Source organism: Diceros bicornis, chromosome 8 (assembly GCF_020826845.1).
Source record: "Diceros bicornis minor isolate mBicDic1 chromosome 8, mDicBic1.mat.cur, whole genome shotgun sequence".
NCBI classification, from domain to species: Eukaryota; Metazoa; Chordata; class Mammalia; order Perissodactyla; family Rhinocerotidae; genus Diceros; species Diceros bicornis.
In genome coordinates, this window is record NC_080747.1 from 85,669,613 (window position 1) to 85,692,600 (window position 22,988).

The 22,988-nt window shown below is 39.3% G+C and overlaps 1 long non-coding RNA gene across 2 annotated transcripts; it reads left to right on the top strand.

Moving 5' to 3' along the window:
• The first annotated feature begins 615 nt into the window (after nucleotides 1–615).
• Nucleotides 616–21,700, top strand: LOC131409841 (uncharacterized). 2 transcript variants are annotated; one of them, XR_009221039.1, is made up of 5 exons: nucleotides 616–750; nucleotides 1,414–1,591; nucleotides 5,316–5,497; nucleotides 5,822–5,993; nucleotides 20,538–21,700. It is a non-coding gene; the product is annotated as an uncharacterized LOC131409841 (long non-coding RNA). The 2 variants fall into 2 exon arrangements; XR_009221040.1 differs by having other exon boundaries at nucleotides 1,493–1,591.
• Nucleotides 21,701–22,988: the final 1,288 nt, after the last annotated feature.

Consider the following 22,988-nt stretch of genomic DNA (forward strand, 5'->3'; position numbering starts at 1 on the left):
GTAACTAGTACTCTTAGGAACAGAGAGCTATCCAGAACAATATGTATGAATATTCTTCATCGAAGACTCCATGCAACCAAAACTTTAATAAGTCTCTCTGATCTCTTTTATTTCTACCCCAAGTAAAGGAGAGGCACCAAACTATTACAGACCTAGGGCTTGTGCAATCCACCTGGAGACCTAGTGACGAGAAACTTCCCATGGGGAGCAAAGACAGATGGGCATATTTCCAAAATGGACCCATAAGCCTCCTTATCATCCAGAAGACAGTACATTATCTTAATTTATGATGATTTCATTCATTAAAATCTTGTGATGGGCCAAAGATGCACATCTAAGAAGAGTGAGACACATGGCAGTTGTAAGCAGATTAACACATTTGGTGAATATCAAACTCTGAACTAAACTTAGTGTTCTAATCTATTATAAGGTACAACAAATTTAATTAGGTCAATTAAATGATATTTAATGGTATGCCTGATTATTACTCTGCAATAATGAACAAGAAACTCATGTAAATAACTATAGATTCCTCTCTTAGGTTCATTACTTTGAATTTTTGACTCAAATCATATATATCGATTGGACCATGTTCAATTCTGTGATCTTTAGAAGATGCAGCCTACAACTGAAGAGAAACAGATACAACACCAATATCTTATCCTCTCTGAAGCCAAACTGAGAGCCCCTGGAGTCAGAAATTTCCAAGAAAAGAAAAAGTCATCCATCTTCAGAAGAGAGACAGTAGAGGTTAGTCAAACATTCAATTTTAAATTGTTAACATGACTTGTTAGAATGTGATGGAGCACACCTTCTAAGTTTCATGATTTTTCTCCAGAATATTGAGATGGATGACCTTGAAGTCCAGTTTCCCCATAAATGTATTTATTCCATGATAAAATTAATTTCCCTATAATTACCATGAAAATGTTATGTCATAGTCTCTGACTAAAAGGAAACAAAGCAAATTGAGCAGTTGAATAGCAGTGTAATTAATTCCATACAAGGATCTTTACTGCAGCGTTATGTATAATAGTGAAACTGGATGTAATCCCATTTCTATCAAAGAAGAATTAAACAGATTATGGTATTCCTGATCTTTGGAATACCTCTAAAACATCTAAAATGGTAAGTTAGAATGATGTGCACTGATAAGGGGAGACGCCTATGATATATGATTTGGGAAACAGCAAATTGCGAAACGATGTAGTTATGTAATTTATGTTAAAAAACTTTGTGTGTATTTATAAATTCATAGGAAATTTCCAGAAGAATAAACCCCACCCTGTTAACAATAGTGGCTTCTGAGTAGGGGAATGAGTTTTAGGGAAGGGGATGAAAGGGGTGGGTTTCACTTTATACAGATCTGTGTACTTTGACTTTTTTTAAAATATGTATTTCTTTCATAATCAGAAAAATGAATGATGTGACCATTTGGTGCAGGACAACAGTATTATGTTCACCAGTCTCTGTACTGTATGTTACTGCACAGCACGGACTGTAGAAGAAAGCCCAGAGGAGCAATGAAGACAAAGAAGACACGACACCTGCAAAAAGTCAGTGGAGTATTTCTACGTAACAAACCTTCCAGGTGAGTGACGGTCAGTATCTTCCACTGCTCCAGCTCTCCCAAGAAACCTAGAACCTGCCCAGGGTAAGCTGGAGGACCATGCCTCACTAGTCCACTCCCCACCCAGAGCCTGTTTGTGCAGGGTGACTGCCATCAAGCAGACAATGGACTCAGGATGGGGCGTGTGCCTTTGGGGAGGCTGGTAGAGAGGCACAAAGTCGAACACCAGCTAAGGGCACACACCTGAGAGGTGGAGTTCCAGGTGGAGACTCAAAATGTACCAAGAAACTGCGTGAAGGAAGCTACTCGACCTCTCTGAGCCTCAGTGTCCCCCCCTGTAAAATGGGGATCACAGGCCTACTTCACAGAGCTGTTGGGGAAGATACATAAAAGTGCCTGTGACAGCCAGTGTCCACATTATTAACAAAGCCGTCTCCGACTTCAGAATAATCGATGAAAAGAATAATGATGAGACCAAAGACGAGATGCCCAGCTTCATAACAGCCCCAGCAGCATGAGAGTGAGAGGAGCTCCGAGTAAGTAGGGTTCTTCACAGCTCCACTGGAGAGGATGAACATGGGCTACACCAGGATAAGCGGCTGTTGTACAGTGACTCGTGTAGTGAGGGTGGGTCCCTAAAGACTCTGTGAAATCCAGTTACACACAGTGGCTCCTAGGAAACAACTAAAAGCAATCAACGCTGCAGATATGAATAGGAAGGGGGCGAGCAGAGGAGGGTCAGAGCCACAAAATCTGAAGGAAGACACTGAACCACGCCAAGAGCCCAGCTCTGTCAACAGCTGCTGTGGTTGCACCAGGAGATCAAACATCTGAGACAGCCATTGTGGGGACTGCTGGGAGCACAGTGGTCACTGCGGCCACACCCCAACAGCAGTGCATCGGAGCACACACACCCTGAGACTTTCCTCTCCATTAATCCTTGTTTTAAGATGATGAGGGCCGGCCCCGTGGCTTAGCAGTTAAGTGCATGCGCTCTGCTGCTGGCGGCCTGGGTTCGGATCCTGGGCACGCACCAACACACTGCTTCTCCGGCCATGCTGAGGCCGCGTCCCACATACAGCAACTAGAAGGATGTGCAGCTATGACATACAACTATCCACTGGGGCTTTGGGGGGAAAATAAATAAATAAATAAAATCTTTAAAAAAAAAAAAAGGGCCAGCCTTGTGGCTTAGCGGTTGGGTGCGTGCACTCCGCTGCTGGCAGCCCGGGTTAGGATCCCGGGCACGCACTGCTTCTCTGGCCATGCTGAGGCCGCGTCCCACATACAGCAGCTAGAAGGATGTGCAGCTATGACATACATCTACTGGGGCTTTTGGGGGAAAAAATAAATAAATAAAATCTAAAAAAAAAGACAAAAAAGATGATGAATATCCTCATGTTACAATGTCTCTTTCCAACACTTGTGGACGAGTGTAATCAGAACCTCCTGAAGAAGGCACAGGCCAGAATAGGATGGAACACTGGGGGCTGGGGGAGTGGCGCTACACCTGACCACACAGACTATCACCCGGGCCTATTGAACAAAAGAGAAGAACCCAAGGATGTGGTCTAATGAGAATTCCCCGTCTTGCCACATTCAGAGACACTACAGAGTTTCTCTTCCATTCTTTACAAAAATGTTAAAGAATTCATGTGTCATTAATTCATAAAGGGGCAAATTCTTGACAAAGTGACAGGGTCTAGATTCCATGACCAGGTTTTTCAGTTGTTTTGATAATATCCCACATTAAGGAATCAGAAATGTAACCTATTGGGATGTGTAATATAAACAAGGACTTTTTTTCATGTAGATCAACGCCCAGATTTTTAGAGACGACATAAATCATGAAATCTGCTAACCATTCCTCTACAGGTTTCAATAAGACTTTTAAGTTAATTTACCAATCTCAGGAAAAAAGAATTTGGCAATTCAAGTTTTTTGTTTCTGCATTCAAGCGTACAGTACAGGCAAGAGAATGAGCAGAAAAAAATTAACAAGAAGGTCTTGTGCCTGCCCGGTGGCTTAGCGGTTAAGTGTGCACGCTCTGCTATTGGTGGCCCGGGTTCGGATCCCGGGCACACACCGATGCGCTGCTTGTCCGGCCATGCTGAGGCCACGTCCCACATACAGCAACTAGAAGGATGTGCAACTATGACATATAACTATCTACTGGGGCTTTGGGGAAAAAAAAAAAGGAGGAGGATTGGCAATAGATGTTATCTCAGAGCTGGTCTTCCTCAGCAAACAGAGGAGGATTATCATGGATGTTAACTCAGGGCTGATCTTCCTCACAAAACAAAAGAAAAAAACAAGGTCTTGGTTGCATTTCATCTTTTGGAAATAAGCAGGATATTTTATGCTCTGTTCCTTTCACTACTCTAAACAATTTTTATAGAATATGGTACATCTGACTATCCCTAGGCGTGTTTATCCTGGAACCTTGCCGGAATCCAAAGCAGAGATGTTAAAGCTGATGGGTTTCAAATGCTGCCCAAGTGCTGTCTACCTTGAACATCCCTCTCCCAAAGCTGGACCACCAGTCTCTTCCTGAGGGATCAGAGTCTTCACTCGTGTCCCTGAGAGACTGGCCACTCAGGCCTGAGCTGAGATTAGGCTATCAATCTAAATGGCAAAATGCTTAAGCTATTCTCATCTTAAGGATGCTGTTTCAGAGGCCTCTGCACTGGAATGTGTTGGTGAAAATGTTCTACTAGATAGTTGCCTGGGAATTGGGTTGTTCTCCTCTGCTCTTGGCGGATCCTGGGGAAACCAATGATTAACCTCACGGATGCCTCAACTTCCACTTCTGCGAAAAAGGCAAGTAACAGCCACTGTTACCACCCTGCAAAGCTCTTAAGTTGTGCTTGCAAGAGGGGCCACAGGGCGAATTTCTCCCAAAAGCTGATGAAATGATGGCACTTTGGCTGGAGAAGGCAGAGGGCAGCAGGCAGAGGAAAGTTTCTGGGATGTCAAACTGGTTCCCATAAGCACTTTAGAGAAGCACCTGGCGCTGGACTAGGTAGGAGGCTGTGGAAAGACCCACAGGCATGCAGGTGGGAGGAGGAATCAAGCAACGGAGGGAGGCGGTGTGGAATAAACGTGAGTCCGGCTTCAATTTTGGACAAAAGCAGTTGCATGATGCAGGCCCACGGCTGCCCATGCAGCCGCCACACCCTCCTAACTCCTTGGTCCCTCTCGTCTTGTCACATCCCTCTGAGACTCAGTCCACGTGGAGCAGGTGCAGGACCACAGTGCAGAGCACACCTCCTTGCTCCTCCCCTCAGGGCTAGGCACCGCCCTGTGCCCAGAGCATCCGGGGAGTTGTAGTCCTGTAGTCCTGCAAGCTCCCAGCCTGGAGCGGTTGAGAGACAAAAGCTCCCAGCATGCACAGCTAGGGGCCCCAACTCCCTTCTTGTCCCTCCACCCCTGGGCCCCACTCCTCTCCTTGTCCACCCCACCCTCTATCCTGCCTCTTCTCTCTACCACGCCCACCCTCCATACCCTGCCCACCGCCTGGAGTATGTGCAGCGTGGTTGGGCTGCATCCCTTGAGGCCGGTACTCAGGTAGGGGTGGGGCTCACCAGCCTGGCTGTTGCTGAGGATGCTTGCAGCCATCCTTGAAGCTCCCTGGCCAGTATTTGAAATGTAAATTCAATATCTAAAATGGAAATACCGGGTGACTGGGATCCTGGAATTTGCCTTTTCAAGGCCACTTGTCCTACTATCCCCTCCATCCCTCCAGGCTGCCATGATCCTCCCTTTGGACTCCATGGTCAGGGTCGTTGCAGAGATCCTCCCTTTGGACCCCGCCTTCCTGAAGGGCATCTTAGAAGGACTGCCATGAGCCATGTCATAAAAAGGAGAAAACATCACAGTGGACAGCCCCAATTCCTGCATATACAGATGGGAAACTTAGGTGCACTGGTAAGTGACTCCTAAGCCACTTCAGGGGACCACACGCAAGCCCCTTCTCCAACGCTGCACACAGGCTTGTTCACTGGACTTCCTTGGCCTCATTAACACAGGCAACAGCACTGAAACTTCCCGTTGGTCCTTCCCACAATGTCAGGGAAGTTTGTGTAGGAAGGTAATATGCAATTTCTGCTCTACTATAGGGCTGGCTCCTTGGAAACCAGTTTTAATATCTCTTTTTAAATATACCCACAGAAACACAAAATAATTAAGCAAAATAATTTGTTGCTCTTGGGTGTTATAGCGATAATTCTCTTGAGTCGTTTTTCCATTTAGCTTCTCTGATTGACTCCAAATACCACAGCACCACACCCTTCTAGACGGGTGGATGTGCAGCTCCACTTCTTTGCAGGGAGGACACACAATAGCAGAATATCCGTGGCCCAACTTTCTGGAGCATCAGTATTACTACAAGATTTGGAATAAGCAAAGTTAGGTCATTTCCAAGGTAAGGAATTAAAAACTTAAAACTAAGATGAGGTGGGAAAGTCATATACCATTAATAGTTGTCAGTAATCTGTGCCTGAAATGTCAGACTATCTCTGAGAAAGAACTCTGAGACTCTATTTCCCATTGTTTTAAATAGGAAAAATTAGAAGGCATAGCAAATCTATCGAAAAATCCTACCAATTTCCTAAGTCACGATATGGCACCTAGACATAAGTTATGAACATCATTGCTCCTCGTTTTCTTCCTCATTCAACCCAGTCCCACAGGTCTTGAGTGATTGCTGTGAACACTGCACTGTGCTAGATGTCAAGGCCTTGGTGAGCATAATTGTGGGGGAGGACGTTGATGGAAAAAGATTGCATCATAAAAACTCAAAGCCATGCCACTTGCCAAATTGAGGCAAAAATGGAAAGACCTAGGACGCCAAGGAAGGGTGAGGGCATTAATAGATACTTGGGAGTATTAAAATCCATCTGATGATGTCATGAGTGAACGTGTTCCACTTTAAAACAAAACACTGCTCTTGTTCTCAGATATTGAGTTAGTATCTTTGTGCAAATATGCAGGATTTAAAGTGTTTATTGATGTATAACATGCATACAGACATATATGCAGAGGTCATCCGTGTAAACCTCAAAGAATTATTACAAAGTGAACACACTTGTGTGACCAAGAACTAGCACCAGCTTCATTCAGGCCCCGACAATCCCTTTCTCCCTCCTTCCTCCCCAAAGGTAACCAATATCTTACCAGCAAACACTGTTTATCGAGTTTGTCTTCTTATACAAGTGTTTTATTACAGGACAATTTAAACAATATACAAAATAAACAAAATAGCATAGTAGGCCCGTCACCCAACTTCAACAACTACTAATCATCTGCCTTTTTTGTTTTATCCAGACTTCATCCCATTCTCACCTCACTGTATTATTCTTTTAGTCCTTTTTGTATGTGTGGGGGGGTAAGATGTACACACACTGAAAGGCACAAATCTCAATCGTACAGTTTTGGCAAATAAACATGCCCATATAACCTTCACCCCTTTAAGAATAAAGAATTTCCATCACTCCCAGAAAACTCTTTCCTGTTCCTTCCCGGGCAATTTTTTCCTTCCCCCGAGGCAACCCCTGTTCTGGTTTTTTCACCATAGTTTCATCTTGGGAGAAATCAGCCCACGTGTATTGTTTTCTGTCTAGCTTGCCTCCCTCGGCACGAGGTAGATGAGACTCACCCAGCACGTGTGTGTCAGCGTTTGCTCCTCAGCACGGCTGAGGGCGTTCTGCTCTGTGGATGCCCCAAAGTGGGCTCGTCTTCCTCCTGGGGACGTGCAGGTCATCTCCTGTGAACATTCTTGTACAAACCCTTTTTGTATGCTGTTTAATTCCTTTATTAGCATTTAAGTGACACACCTTTGCAGCTTTTAGTGGTTGATCCAGATTACAATGTGCATCTTTAACATATCACAGCCTACCTAGACTTAATAGTGCACCAGTTTAATCAATGTAAAATATGGGAGCCTTGCTACAGAACAGTTCCATTTACCTCTGTCTGTCCTTTGTGCTATGTTGTCATAAATTTTACATCTACCCATGTTATAAATCCCACAATACAGTGTTATGATTTTTCTTTAAATAGTCATAGGTCTTTTAAAGAAGTTAAGAGAAAAATGTTAAGTATTGGGAGGGAAATGTTTTGAGGATCTGCAAATGTACTGTTTCTTCTCTAAGTTGCACTCACAGTTTTTGCATTCATCAGTCAGTCTTGCCCACAGTAATTATTACTGTGGTGGTCTAGTGGCGATTTGCTATTTCATGCTATACAGCCGCGTTTATTATTTGGAATTATGTGAGGAATATTCCCCCCTCCCTCTCCCTGCCTTCTTCCTGTCTTTCTCTCATTCTTCGCCCCCCCTTTTTTTCTTTCTTCCTTTCTTATTTAATCTTCTTTATATCAGTATAGACTCATGGATATTTATTTTATTCTCTGGGTAATAATCCAATGCTACCATTATTTATTTTGTTGCTCCCAGTTTTCCAGCTTGAGCCATTGGGAAGTCTTTAAGATTGATTCCTTTTGACACAACTCATCATTTTCTGTGTTTTTTTTGAAAGCACTTTCCTACTTTCTGGCACTACAAGAAGCTCCAGGCTCATATTGTATTTCCCATCCCCAGATCTAGAATTAGCCATCTCTCCAAGAAAACCTGGTTCTTTTTATTGGAGAATGATATTTAGAAACCAAAATCTGGGAGCTAGGTGTGCTCATTGATACTAGGGTGTCACTGCTTCTAGACCCTCTCAGCAGAGCTTGGAAATGTATGAATGAATATAAACTCAGGTATACACATCTACCTATCGATATATCAATCTATCAATCTATCTATCTATCTGGATAGATATATTAAAAGAGACATGGATTCATACTGATACTTCCAACTCCAATCCAGCACCACAAAGTTTATTCCAGCATTCTCCTTTTGTTTATTTGTAACTTTCACCAACAGTGAGAAACTTAACTCCAGTTATCTACAATATATTTACTAACGTGTCAACTAGTTTCAGAATCGCTAATCCATACCCTTATGAAAAACAAATTTACCACCTAGAGTAAAGTGTTTCTGTACAGTACTTTAGTTTTACAGTATCTCATCAAAACACTGTCTTCCAAAGTTACTTAGGTCAGGACCTTTCATCCCCACCCCTTCTGTGTGGTTATGTCACATGCTTGTAATACAGTGAGGTTCATTTGTCACTGCATTCCATCTGAGTTCCCCAGCATCCTGATTGATTTTTAAAATTTGCAGAGTAAAATTCACTCTTTGTGGTGTACAGTTCTATGGGTTTTGACAACTTTATGGTCATGTATCCAACTCCACAGTACCATACAGAGCTGTTTTTTCACCCCTAAAATTCTCTCATACTGTCTCTTTGTAGTCAACTGCTTCCCCCACTCCATCCCTTGGCAACCACTGATCACTTTGCATCCCTGTAATTCTGCCTTTTCTAGAAAGTCATATAAATGGAATTATATACCATATAGCCTTTTGAATCTGGCTTCCTTCACTTAGAGAAATGCATCCAAGATTCATCCATCTTGTTGTGTGAATCAAGAGTTTATCCTTTTTATTGCCAAGTACTATTCTAATGTCCCGATGCACCACAGTTTCTTTCTCCATTCACTTGATGAAGGACATTTAGTTTATTTCCAGCTTTTGGCAATTATGAATAAAATGGCTATGAAGATTCATGCAAAGATTTTTGTTTAAACATTAGTTTTCAATTTGCTTCAGTAAATCTCTAGAAGTGGGATATCTGAGTCATATAATAAGTGTATGTTTAACTTTATAAGAACCTGCTAAACTCTTTTCCGAATGCAACTATCATGTTGCATTCCCAGTTCTAGTTGCTCCTAGTCCTCACCAGCACTTGGTATTTGCAATTTTATTTTTTATTTTAGCCACCTAATAGGTGTGTGGTATCTTATTGTGGCTTCTGCTTCCTTTTTGAAAGTGAGTTCTGCTAAATACAGATCCTGTGTTGACTTTTGGGTTTTCTTTCTGCACTTGAGAGATGTCATTTTGTTGTTGATTTGTCTCTTTTGTTTTTGATAATATATCATCCATCATTCACATTATTTCTCCCTGTATGTAATGTCTTCCCCTGTATATATGTATTTCCCTGACTGCTTTCAAGATTTTCTTTTTATCTTTGGATTTTAGCAGCTTGACTATCATGTGCCTAGGTATGGTTTCATTTTGTATTTTATTTTGTGGGTTTTCTGACTTTCTTGGATCTAAAATTTTAGATTTTTCACCAAATTTTGGAAGTTTTATGCTATTACTCATTGATTTGCCTTTCTGCTTCATTTAATTTTTTGTCTCTCCCCTCTCTGATGGGGACTCACTCATCTCACAGGTCTTAAGGCTCTCTTCATTTTTCTCAAAACTTTTATGTTCTTTTCTTCAGACTGGATAATTTCTATTGCTCTATCTTCATGTTTCTTCTACTGTTTCTAATCTACCGGTAAGCTCAAAAATATTTTCTGTATTTCATCTTCCTATTTGGTTCTTTTTTGTAATTTCCATTTCTCTGCTGAGTTTCTATATCTGTTCATTCATTATGAGAATATTTTTCTTTACCACCATGATCATCTTTATAAAAGCTGTTTTCTCATCCTTGTCTGCTAATTGCAACACCTTGGGAATAGTTTCTACTGCCCACTTGTGGTCGTATATGGATTATATTTTCCTATTTCTTCAAATCTCATGATTTTTTAAATTATGTACTGGAAACCATGGATGATAATTATAGAGACTCTGGATTCTATTGTATCCCTTTGAAGATTGTTGTTATTTTTCTAGCAGGGAGTTAACTTGGCTGGACTGAAACTCCAATCCTATCTCCTTTACAATGGGCATAGCTGAAATCCTCATTCAGTTCTTTCATCTTCCAACTGCTGTTTTTACACTAGGCCCTCTGGGGCCTACCCTGCATGTGTGTTGTTCAAACATCTGCCAATTTGGTGTGTGTGTGGGGCAGACTTTCATACATATTTTAAGATTTTCCTCTTTGTGGTTCCCTCCCTTCCAGAATTTCTCCCCTAACTTTCCAGCTACTCTGCCAGCCCCAAAATACATCCTCTAACATTACAAGTAATACTATAGTTTTTCCCCTGTCTGGGCCATGTACAGATTTTGGAATGCTTTGAGGCAAAAGACTCAAGCTTGCAAATATATCCTCGTAAAATTTCCATGATTCAAGGTAAGACTCCCCCTCGGTTCTGCTTGCCTTTGGAAGAGATTTATGCATCCATACATATACACATTTATTGTATGTGTATTACATATAGCTACATGATTCTGTATAAATATATATAGTATTTCATACAGATTTTATCATTGTTATCTGTGAGAGTGTTAGTTCAACAAGCTACTCCACTATTACTGGAAGCTGGACCTCGGTTTTGTTTCTTTTTTGCATTTTATATAAATGGAATTATAAAATATATAACCTTTTGAATATAATTTCTTTTACGCAGCATTATGGTTGTGATATTCATGCATGTTATTGCATGTAGCTAGTGTTTGTTCATTTGTTGAAAATAATTAATGTTGTTAAATGGTCATAAAATATGCATAACATGAAATTAACCACTTTATCCATTTTTAAGTGTACAGTTCAGTGACATTCAGTACATTCACATAACTGTGTAGTGATAACCTCCAACCATCCACAGATCTATTTTCACCTTGCGCTGAAACTCTGTGCCCATTAAGCAACAACTCCCCATTGTCCCTCCCTCTTGCCCCTGGGAACCACCATTCTCCTTTCTATTCCTATGAATTTGACTACTCTAAGTACCTTATATGAGTGGAATCATACAGTATTTTTCCTTTTGTGTCTGGCTTTACTTCACTTAGCATAAAGTCCTCAAGGTTCATCCATGTCATAGCATGTGTCAGAATTCCATCATTTTTTTTTTTATTATTGATGTTTTAATGGTTTCTAACATTGTGAAGTTTTTGGGTTGTACATTTTTGTTTGTCCATCACCATATATATGACTCTCTTCACCCCTTGTGCCCACCCCCCACCCCCACTGCCCCTGGTAACCACAGTCCAGTTTTCTCTGTCCATGTGTTGGTTTATATTCCACATATGAGTGAGATCATACAGTGTTTGTCTTTCTCTTTCTGGCTCATTTCACTTAACATAATACGCTCCAGGCCCATCCATGTTGTTGCAAATGGGACGATTTTGTCTTTTTTTATGGCTGAGTAGTATTCCATTGTATATATAAACCACATTTTCCTAATCCAATCGTCAGTCGAGGGACACTTAGGTTGCTTCCACTTCTTGGCTATGGTGAACAATGCTGCAATGAACATAGGGGTGCATAAGCCTCTTTGGATTGTTGATTTCAGGTTCGTTGGATAGATTCCCAGTAGTGGGATGGCTGGATCATAGGGCATCTCTATTTTTAATTCTTTGAGGAATCTCCATACCGTTTTCCATAGAGGCTGCACCAATTTGCATTCCCACCAGCTGTGTATGAGGGTTCCTGTTTCTCCACATCCTCTCCAACATTTGTTGTTTTTTGTCTTGGTGATTATAGCCATTCTAACAGGCGTGAGGTGGTATCTTAGTGTTGTTTTGATTTGCATTTCCCTGATGATTAGTGATGTTGAGCATCTTTTCATGTGCCTATTGGCCATCTGTATATCTTCCTTGGAGAAGTGTCTGTTCATTTCCTCTGCCCATTTTTTGATCGGGTTGTTTGTTTTTTTGTTGTTCAGTTGTGTGAGTTCTTTATATATTATGGAGATCAACCCCTTGTCAGATGTATGTTTTGCAAATATTCTCTCCCAGCTGGTTGGTTGTCTGTTCATCTTGATTCTGGTTTCATTTGTCTTATAAAAGCTCTTTAATCTGATAAAGTCCCACTTGTTTATTTTTTCTTTAGTTTCCCTAGTCTGGGTAGGCATGTCATCCGAAAAGATTCCTTTAAAACCAATGTCAAATAGTGTGTTGCCTATATTTTCTTCTATGAGTTTTATAGTTTCAGGTCTCACCTTCAAGTCTTTGATCCATTTGGAGTTAATTTTTGTGAATGGCGATAGCACATGGTCCACTTTAATTCTTTTGCATGTGGCTGTCCAGTTTTCCCAACACCATTTATTGAAGAGACTTTCCTTTCTCCATTGCATGTTCTTAACACCTTTGTCGAAAATTAGCTGTCCGTATATGTGTGGTTTTATTTCTGGGCTTTCAATTCTGTTCCATTGATCTGTGTGTCTGTTTTTGTATCAGTACCATGCTGTTTTGATTACTGTTGCTTTGTAGTATGTTTTGAAGTCAGGGATTGTGATGCCTCCTGCTTTGTTCTTTTTTCTTAGGATTTCTTTAGCTATTCGGGGTCTTTTGTTGCCCCATATAAATTTTAGTATTCTCTTTTCTATTTCTGTGAAGAATGTCATTGGGATTCTGATTGGGATTGCATTGAATCTGTAGATTGCTTTAGGTAATATAGACATTTTAACTATGTTTATTCTTCCAATCCACGTGCATGGGGTATCTTTCCATTTCTTTATGTCATCATGGATTTCTTTCAATAATGTCTTGTAGTTCTCGTTGTATAGGTCCTTCACCTCCTTGGTAAGATTTATTCCTAAGTATTTTATTCTTTTTGATGCAATTGTAAATGGTATTATCTTTTTGAGCTCTCTTTCTGTTAGTTAATTATTAGCATACAGAAATGCAACTGATTTTTGTAGATTGATTTTGTACCCTGCAACTTTGCTGTAGTTGTTGATTATTTCTAATAGTTTTCCAACAGATTCTTTAGGGTTTTCTATATATACAATCATGTCATCTGCAAATAGTGAGAGTTTCACTTCTTCATTACCTTTTTGGATTCCTTTTATTCCTTTTTCTTACCTAATTGCTCTGGCCAAAGCCTCCAGTACTATGTTGAACAGGAGTGGTGAGAGTGGGCAGCCCTGCCTTGTTCCTGTTCTCAGAGGAATGGCTTTCAGTCTTTCCCCGTTGAGTATGATGTTGGCTGTGGGTTTGTCATATATGGCCTTTATTATGTTGAGGTACTTTCCTTCTATTCCCATTATATTGAGAGTTTTTATCATAATTGGATGTTGTATCTTGTCAAATGCCTTCTCTGCATCTATTGAGATGATCATGTGGTTTTTATTATTTGTTTTGTTGATGTGATGTATCACGTTGATTGATTTGTGGATGTTGAACCATCCCTGCGTCCCTGGTATAAATCCCACTTGATCATGGTGTATGATCTTTTTAATGTATTGTTGTATTCTGTTTGCCAATATTTTGTTGAGGATTTTTGCATCAATGTTCATCAGTGATATTGGCCTGTAATTTTCTTTCTTTGTATTGTCTTTGTCTGGTTTTGGTATCAGGGTGATGTTGGCCTCGTAGAATGATTTAGGAAGTGTTCCATCTTCCTCTATTTTTTGAAATAGTTTGAGAAGGATGGGTATTAAGTCTTCTTTGAATGTTTGGTAAAATTCACTGGAGAAGCCATCTGGTCCTGGACTTTTATTTTTGGGGAGGTTTTTGATTACTATTTCAATCTCTTTACTTGTTATTGGTCTGTTCAGATTCTCCATTTCTTCTTGGTTCAATTTTGGGAGGTTGTATAAGTCTAAGAATTTATCCATTTCTTCTAGATTGTCCAATTTGGTGGCATATAATTTCTCATAGTATTCTCTTATAATCCTCTGTATTTCCATGGTATCCATTGTAATTTCTCCTCTTTCATTTCTAATTTTATTTACTTGAGCCTTTTCTCTTTTTTTCTTAGTAAGCCTGGCTAAGAGTTTGTCTATTTTGTTTATCGTCTCGAAGAACCAACTCTTTGTTTCATTAATCCTTTCTACTGTTTTTTAGGTCTCAATATCATTTATTTCTGCTCTGATTTTTATTATTTCTCTCCTTCTGCTGGCTTTGGGCTTTGTTTGTTCTTCTTTTTCTAGTTCTGTTAGGTGTAATTTAAGGTTTCCTATTTGGGCTTTTTCTTGTTTGTTGAGGTGGGCTTGTATCGCTATGAGTTTCCCTCTCAGGACCGCTTTTGCTGCATCCCATATGGTTTGATATGTCATATTATCATTTTCGTTTGTTTCCAGATATTTTTTGATTTCTCCTTTAATTTCATCAATGATCCATTGGTTGTTCAGTAGCATGTTGTTTAATCTCCACATTTTTGTCACTTTCCCAGTTTTTTTTTCATAGTTCATTTCCAGTTTCATAGCCTTATGGTCTGAATAGATGCTTGTTATGATTTCAATCTTCTTAAATTTATTGAGGCTTGCTTTGTTTCCCAACATATGGTCTATCCTAGAGAATGTTTCATGCACGCTTGAGAAGAACGTGTAGTCAGCTGCTTTTGGATGGAGTGCTCTGTATATGTCTACTAGGTCCATCTCGTCCAGTTTTTCATTTAAGTCTACTATTTCTTTATTGACTTTTTGTCTGGATGATCTATCAATTGTTGTAAGTAGGTTGTTAAGATCCCCTACTATTATTGTGTTGTTGTTGATTTCTCCTTTTAGGTTTGTTAATAGTTGCTTTATGTACATTGGTGCTCCTATGTTGGGTGCATATATATTTATAAGTGATATGTCTTCTTGATGGAGTGTCCCTTTTATCATTATATATTTCCCTTCTTTGTCTTTCTTAACCTGTTTTATCTTGAAATCTACTTTGTCTGATATGAGTATGGCAACACCTGCTTTCTTTTGTTTGCCATTAGCTTGGAGTATTGTCTTCCATCCTTTCACTCTGAGCCTGTGCTTGTCTTTAGTGCTAAGATGTGTTTCCTGAAGGCAGCATATTGTTGGGTCTTGCTTTTTAATCCATCCTGCCACTCTGTATCTTTTGATTGGAGAGTTCAATCCATTTACATTTAGGGTAATTATTGATATATGAGGGCTTAATGTTGCTGTTTTGTCTCTTATTTTCTGGTTCTTTTGCATTTCCTTTGTTTCTTGTCCCATTTGTTTTGGACTGCCAATTCAGTTTGGTTGTTCTGTCTTATGACTCTTCTAGTTTTCTCTTTGTTTATCATATGTGGTTTTGAGGAAGTGGGGAGAGAGGACTCAGAAGAGCCACAGGGCTACCATCAACATCTGAGCACCCCAGAGAGCGGATAAAGAGGGGCAAACGAGAAGCCTCCCACATCAGGGACCCAGAGGGCAAAAGAAAGCTCCCCCTTCCCCGCAAACTGGACCCTGCAGCTCAACCAACCAGACCAGACCTAGTGATCCACGGCAGACCAGACAAAGAGATCTGTGACAGACCAGACCAAGTGATCCGTGGCAGACCTCATCAAACGACCAGACCCGTGGATCACAGCGGGAAAAAAACAAAAAACAAAACTGCGGATCACAGCAGAAAAACCGGGGCAGAGCGCAGGGGGCTTAGACTACACAGCCCTTTACCACCAGACAGTGGCGGCAGGTGGAAATTGCAACCAGAGACTTCCAGGATGAGGAAAAACAAAACCAACACAGGAACCACAATGCAAAAATATATGAAATCACCAGACCAGAAACAAAATGACAAGCACCCAGAAATCAACCCCAAAGACACAGAAATCCATAAACTAAATGACAGAGATTTCAAAATAGCTATCATAAAAACACTCAACGAAATACGAGACAACACAGACAAACAATTCAATGAGATTAGGAGTTTCTTCACAAAAGAGATTGAAATCATAAAGAAAAACCAATCAGTGCTGATGGAGATGAAGAACACAATGGAGGAGATAAAGGAGAATCTGGAATCTTTAAAGAACAGAGCTGACAATATTGAGGAAAGAATTAGTACTTTAGAGGATAGGAAAACAGATATACTCCAGATGGAAGAGGAGAGAGAACTAAGAATAAAAAGAAATGAAGATAGACTCCGAGAAATATCTGACTCTATTAGAAAATGTAACATAAGAATTATAGGTATTCCTGAGGGAGAGGAGTGGGAAAGAGGAACAGAGAGCCTATTCAAGGAAATAATAGCTGAGAATTTCCCAAATCTGGGGAAGGAGCAGGAAATACCAGTAAGCGAAGCCAACAGGACACCTATATATATTAACAGACAAAGGCCTTCACCACGACACCTAGTGGTAAGGCTAGCCAGGGTCAACGACAAAGAAACAATATTAAGGGCAGCTAGACAAAAACAAAAAATAACGTACAAAGGAACTCCCATCAGGCTGTCAGCGGATTTCTCAACAGAAACTTTACAGGCTAGAAGAGACTGGAATGATATATTCAAAATACTGAAAGACAAAAACTTTCAGCCAAGAATACTCTATCCAGCAAAAATATCCTTCAAATATGATGGAGAAATAGTAACTCTTCCAGATAAACAAAAGCTAAGGGAGTTCATGGCCACGAGACCCCCACTACAAGAAATACTCAACAAGGTCCTCAGGCCTGAAAAAAGAAGAGAAATGGAACACAAAGCTTAGAGCAAGGAGAAAAGTAGGTAGACAAACTCAGAAAAATAGTAGATCTTTACCGGAATAGGTTAACAACCACTTAAATACTAAATTCAAAGATCAAAGGAAGAAATTCACCAAAAATAAATTTAACCTCGTCACTGTAAACACACAGCCACAACACAAGATAGAATAAGGTATAACAAGAACAACTTAGAAGGGGAAGAGGAAAGAGAATTCCATCCTTTTTAAGGGTGAATGGTATTCCACTGTGTTTTACACCACAATTTTTGTCAACTCATCCGTTTATGGACACCTGGCCTGCTTCCAGCTTCTGCTTATTTTGAATAATGCTGTTAAGAACACGTGTGTACATATATGTCTTTATATATGTGTTCAGTTCTTTTGTTTTTATACCCATATATGGTGTTCTGAGATTCATTTTTTCACATGTGGGAGGGTTCCCCACACCTCCAACAAGCAATTCTTGGAATGCCAGCTGGTTGGCAGATAATTCAACTCAATTTGATGCTGTCAACCCAGAGTTACAACAGATTCCACAGTTTAAGGGCTCAGTCCTATAAGACTGCACACCCACCCAACCTCACCTCAACTTCAGATGCCAGTTACAAGCCCAGGCTGTTACCTGTACTTCTGACTGAGTGACTGTAAACCAGAGGTTCCCACAACCTCCTCCTTGGGTTTGATTAATTTGCTAGAGTGGCTCACAAAACTCAGAGAAACATTTACTAGATCACCAGTTTATTATAAAAAGATATAACTCAAGAACAGCCTGATGGAAGTGGTTCAGTGGGAAAGGTATGTGAGAAGGGGCACGGAGCTTTCAAGCCATCTCCAGGTGCACCAGTCTCCAAGCAGTCCTTGTCATTGCCAATCTGGAAGCTCTGTGAACCTCATTCTATTGGGATTTTTATGGAGGCTCCCTCACGTAGGCATGATCAATTATTAACTCAGTTTCTAGCCCCTCTCCCCTCTCTGGAGGATAAGGGGTAGGACTAAAAATTCCAGGCTTCTAATCGGGGCTTGGTCTTTCTGGTGACCAGCCCCCATCCAGGAGGCCATCCAGGAGCCCACCCAGAGTTGCCTCAATAGAACAAATGATTCTCCTAGTGTTCTTATCACTTAGGAAATTACAAGGGTTTTAGGAGCTCTGTGCCAGGAACTGGAGACAGAGATCCATAAATATATTTTCTATTATTTCAGAACCCATAGGTAAAATTTCTAGATCATATGGTAATTCTATTTTTCATTTTTGAAGGAACTGCCATACTGTTTTCCACAGTTTTATATTCCCACCATCCAAGCACAAGGGTTCCAATTTTTCAAAATCCTTGCCAACACTTGTTATTTTCTGATTTTGTGATAGTAAAACTATTCTAATGTGTGTGAAGAGGTATCTCAATGTGGTTTTATTTTGCATTTTCTGATACTTAGTGATGTTGAGCATCTTTTCACGTGTTTACTGGTCATTTTATATCTTTGGAGAAATGTCTATTCAAGTCCTTTGTGCATTTTTAAATTGGGTTGTTTTTTTATTGTTGAGTTGTGGGAGTTCTTTATATATTCTAGATATTAATCCCTTATCAGATATGTGATTTGCAAATATTTTCAACCATTCTGTGGGTTGCCTTTTTACTTTGTTAATAGTATCTTGTGATACAGAAAACGTTTGCATTTTGATGAAGTCCAATTTGTTGGTTTTTTTTGTTGCTTATGTCTTTGGTGTCATATTAAAGAAATCATTGTTGGCGATGGCATTTGGACCCAATGACATGCAGCTTTTACCCTGTGTTTTCTTCTAAGGATTTTATAGCTTCAACTCTAATATTAGATCTTTGACCCATTTCGAGTTAATTTTTGTATATGGTGTAAGGTAAGTGTCCAATCTCATTCTTTTGCATGTGGTCATCTAGTTTTCCCAGCACTATTTGTTGAAAAACTTATCCTTTCTCCAATGAATGGTCTTTGCACCCTTGTCAAAAATCATTTGACCATATATGTAAAGGTTTATTTCTGGGCTCTCTATACTATTCCATTAGTATATTGTGTGTATTTATGCCAGTACCACACTGTTTTGATTACTTTGTAGTAAGTTTTGAAATCATGAAGTGTGACTTCTCTAACTTTGTTCTTCTTTTTCTACATTGTTTTGGCTATTTAGGGTCCCTTGAGAGTCCATATGAATTTTAGGATAGATTTTTCTATTTTTGCAAAAAAGACCATTGGAATTTTTACCTCCTTGAGTAACTTGATTCTTAAGTATTTTTCTCTTTTTGATGATATTGTAAATAAAAATGTAAAGTTTGTAAGTTTCTTTTTCAGATTACTTATTATTAATGTATAGAAGAACAACTAATTTTTGCATGTTGATTTTGTGTCCCACTACTCTGCAGAATTTATCAGTTCTAACAATTTTTTTTGTGGAATTTTTAGGGGTTTCAACATATAAGACATTATTTGTAAACAAATATAATATTACTTCTTCCTTTCCAATTTGGATGCTATTGCTTTCTTTTTCTTGCCTAATTGCTTTGGCTAGAACATCTAATACCATGTTGAATAGAAGTGGTGACAGTGGGCATTCTTGCCTTTTTCCTGATCTTAGAAGAAAAGCTTTCAGTCTTTCACCCTTGAATACGATGTTCTCTGTGTATTTCTATATCTGGCTTTTATTATGTTCAAGTAGCTTCCTTTTACTCTGAGAGTTTTCTAGTGTTTTTAACATGAAAACATGTTTAGTTTTGTCAAGTCTTTTTCTGCATCCATTGAGATGATCCTGTGTTTTTTTTCCTCATTCTGTTAATGTGGTTTATTACATTGATTCATTTTCATATATTGAAACATCCTTGTATTCCAGAAATAAATCCCACTTATAAATCCCAGTTAAAAATGATGTATAATCCTTTTAATACGCTGCTGAATCTGGTTAGTTATTATTTTATTGAGGATTTTTGTATCAATATTCATCAAAGATACTGACTTGTAGTTTTCTTTTCTCTTAGTGTCTTTGGCTTTCATATCAGGGTAGTGCTAACTCCATAAGATGACTTTAGAAGTATTCTCTCCTCTTCAACTTTTTGAAAGAGTTTGAAAAGAATTGGTGGTAGTTAATTAAAAAAAGGCTTTGGGCCCACAAATAAATTCAGCATAAAATAAATACAAATAAATATTTTTTTAAATGTGAAAAAGACTTTTTCTTAAAAAAGATTAAAAATTAAGCAAGTACATCCCTTATCACTTTATTTCTAAAAGGGTTTTTTAACCTAATAGTAAGCAGAAACAAATCGTTAAAGTTAAAATGACTCAAGTCTTAATTTTCTTCATTGCAAATTTTCTGACAGAAGTATGTGGTGCCATCATGTACGACATCTTTTATGAAAAAATGGTCATTTTTTGTGGTATTTGAGAATATTATGAATTTCCCCAGTGGCCTTTGACAATACTCTGATATGCAAAGTTATCTTATCAACATTTATGTCTTATTACTGTCCTTCCCAAATTAACAAATTCTGTCAGGTGCTAATTAATCAACTACTTTTCATATGATTCAGGTTCTCCGCCACCAACTTCCATAACCATCAGGATATTCTACAACTTCTGCAAGAGTAACAATTTTACCTTACACTGTATTTGTCTCATGTGGTTTAAAACATCCAGAAATCATTGATAAACTGACCCTGCCCAAACTAAAGCATGGTGAGATATAAAAGATGGTCGCTGTTAAGTGGGGAGGGATTGCAGGTTGAACTTAATTTTATAAGTGGTCAATTTATTACAGTATATTGTTCTATTATCTATTTCACTTCTTTTTTTAAAAAAGTGATATTTGAGGGCACTTAGATAATAAAAAGTTGAGAAGATAAGGAACTGATATACTCTGTAAGCTTGAAATGTTTTCAAGCATAAGATACAATAAGAACTAAAACTAAGAAATGACAGAGGAAATAGAGATAAGAGGATGAAATTGAAAAACTGAATCTATAATAATATCTCAATGGCTAGTGCTGTGGTGCCAAGAAGGTGGTGAAGTCAAAGAATTCGTAAAGATGATAATAGACTGCAAAGAAAAAACACTGAAATTTTTGTAGAGAGAATTTTTACAGACATATTACAGATAGAGAACAGGGAAGAGAAGTTGGAGTGAGAGACTATCTTCTTCTTAAATTACTTCCACTGTAGAGAACAAAAAACCAATTTGCTGAAATCTTTATTCCCCTCTATGACCCTGTGGAAGATCAAGATTTGGCCACCCTGAAATCTATCTCTTTACCTTGGTTGTTTTCTCTGAGGGCATTTGACCTCCCCCACTAACTGCCTAAAGAATTTAAAACAAAACATCTGTTTCAGGAAGGAGTTATTATCATGATGGCTGTAAATATAATGTACAATAGATCTTACAATAGAAAAGGCACCAACAAGCCCATCTTATCAGAAGTTCTGTCTCTGGCCATATTCTTTGGATGGCCCTGCAAGGAGTTGCCAGACAGACATTTACATTTATAAGGGAAATCTCCATTTGTAAAGGTATCTGCCTCTCTGTATTGGGAAGAGGGGGAATGACCTCATTTCTAGAAACTTATCAATGTAAAAGGTGAGGCCTTAAATCTGCATAATAACCTCACTCTTGTTTACTGTGCTTTAGTGGTAATCTCCTGTAACGGACTCCCCCCACCCCCAACATCCTCCTCTGTCATTGGCTGAACATGATATTTAAGATGAGAATTCTGCTATTGTGTTGAGAAACGCAGTGTCCCTGTTTTCTCCCATGTGTCGGGGGAAGAGGGAAACTCTCCCTCTGCCCTTTCCCTTAAGGTTCTTCTGGCTGGCCAAATAATTAACAAGACAGGTTAGCAGGAGAAAATAATACCAAGTTTAATAACATGTATACATGGGAGAAAGCAAGGACACTGCGTTTCTCAACACAATAGCAGAAATTCTCGTCTTAAATATCATTTTCAGCCAATGACAAAGGAGGATTTTGGGGGTGGGGGGAGTCCGTTACAGGAGATTACCACTACAGCACAGTAAACAAGAGTAAGGTTTATTATACAGCCCCAAGGCCTCACCTTCCACATTGATAAGTTACTAGAAATGAGCTCATCCCCCCTTTTCCCAATACAGAGAGGGAGATACCTTTACAAATGGAGACTTCCCTTGTAAATGATTGTCTGACAACTCCTCGCAGGGCCATCCAAAGAATGTGGCCAGAGAGACAGAACTCCCGATAAGATGGGCTTGTTGGTGCCTTTTCTATTGTAACCTCTATCCTAAATTATCTTTTATAGCAGTCATGATAATAACTCCTTCCTAAAACAGATCTTTTGTTTTAAATTCTTTAGGCAGTTTGGGAGGGGAAACTCAAATATTTTTCCTGAGTTCTCTGAGTCCTTATTGTCTTAAGCTCGAAATAATCCGCATACCAGAGTGGTGCTTCCTGGGGCAGCTTGCCCTGAGCACCATCACATGCATACATGTTATTAAACTTGGTATTATTTTCTCCTTCTAACCTGTCTTGTTAATTATTTGGCCAGCCATAAGAACCTTAAGGAAAAGGGCAGAGGGAGATTCTCCCTCTCTCCCGACAACCCTGTCTTTACCTGCAAAATCTCAGCCCTGAATGAATGTCACATTCCTCCTTTTGCATCCCCGGGGAACAGGACAAATAAGCTCATCTGAAACCTCAACTGCCCAGCCTATGAAATAAGGCTGGCCATCCATTCTCACAGAGGAGCCAACTGGAGGTAGGATTTTTGGTTCTGAATTCAGCTAAACATCTTCAAAGAATTATATCTGGCTTTCCTTATCCAGGGCTATCAGTGAAGGGCTGGCTGGCTTTTAGAGAAGACCAATTCACAGTCAGCTAAAACATTTTCTGTTGGGCTCTCTAGAGAAGGCTGTCGGGCTTGTCAGTAAGAGTTTATATCTATATGGGTTATATATTTTTATTTTATTCAGCGATTTATGAAGAAATTTACATGGTAAGTATTACTTATTATCAAGAA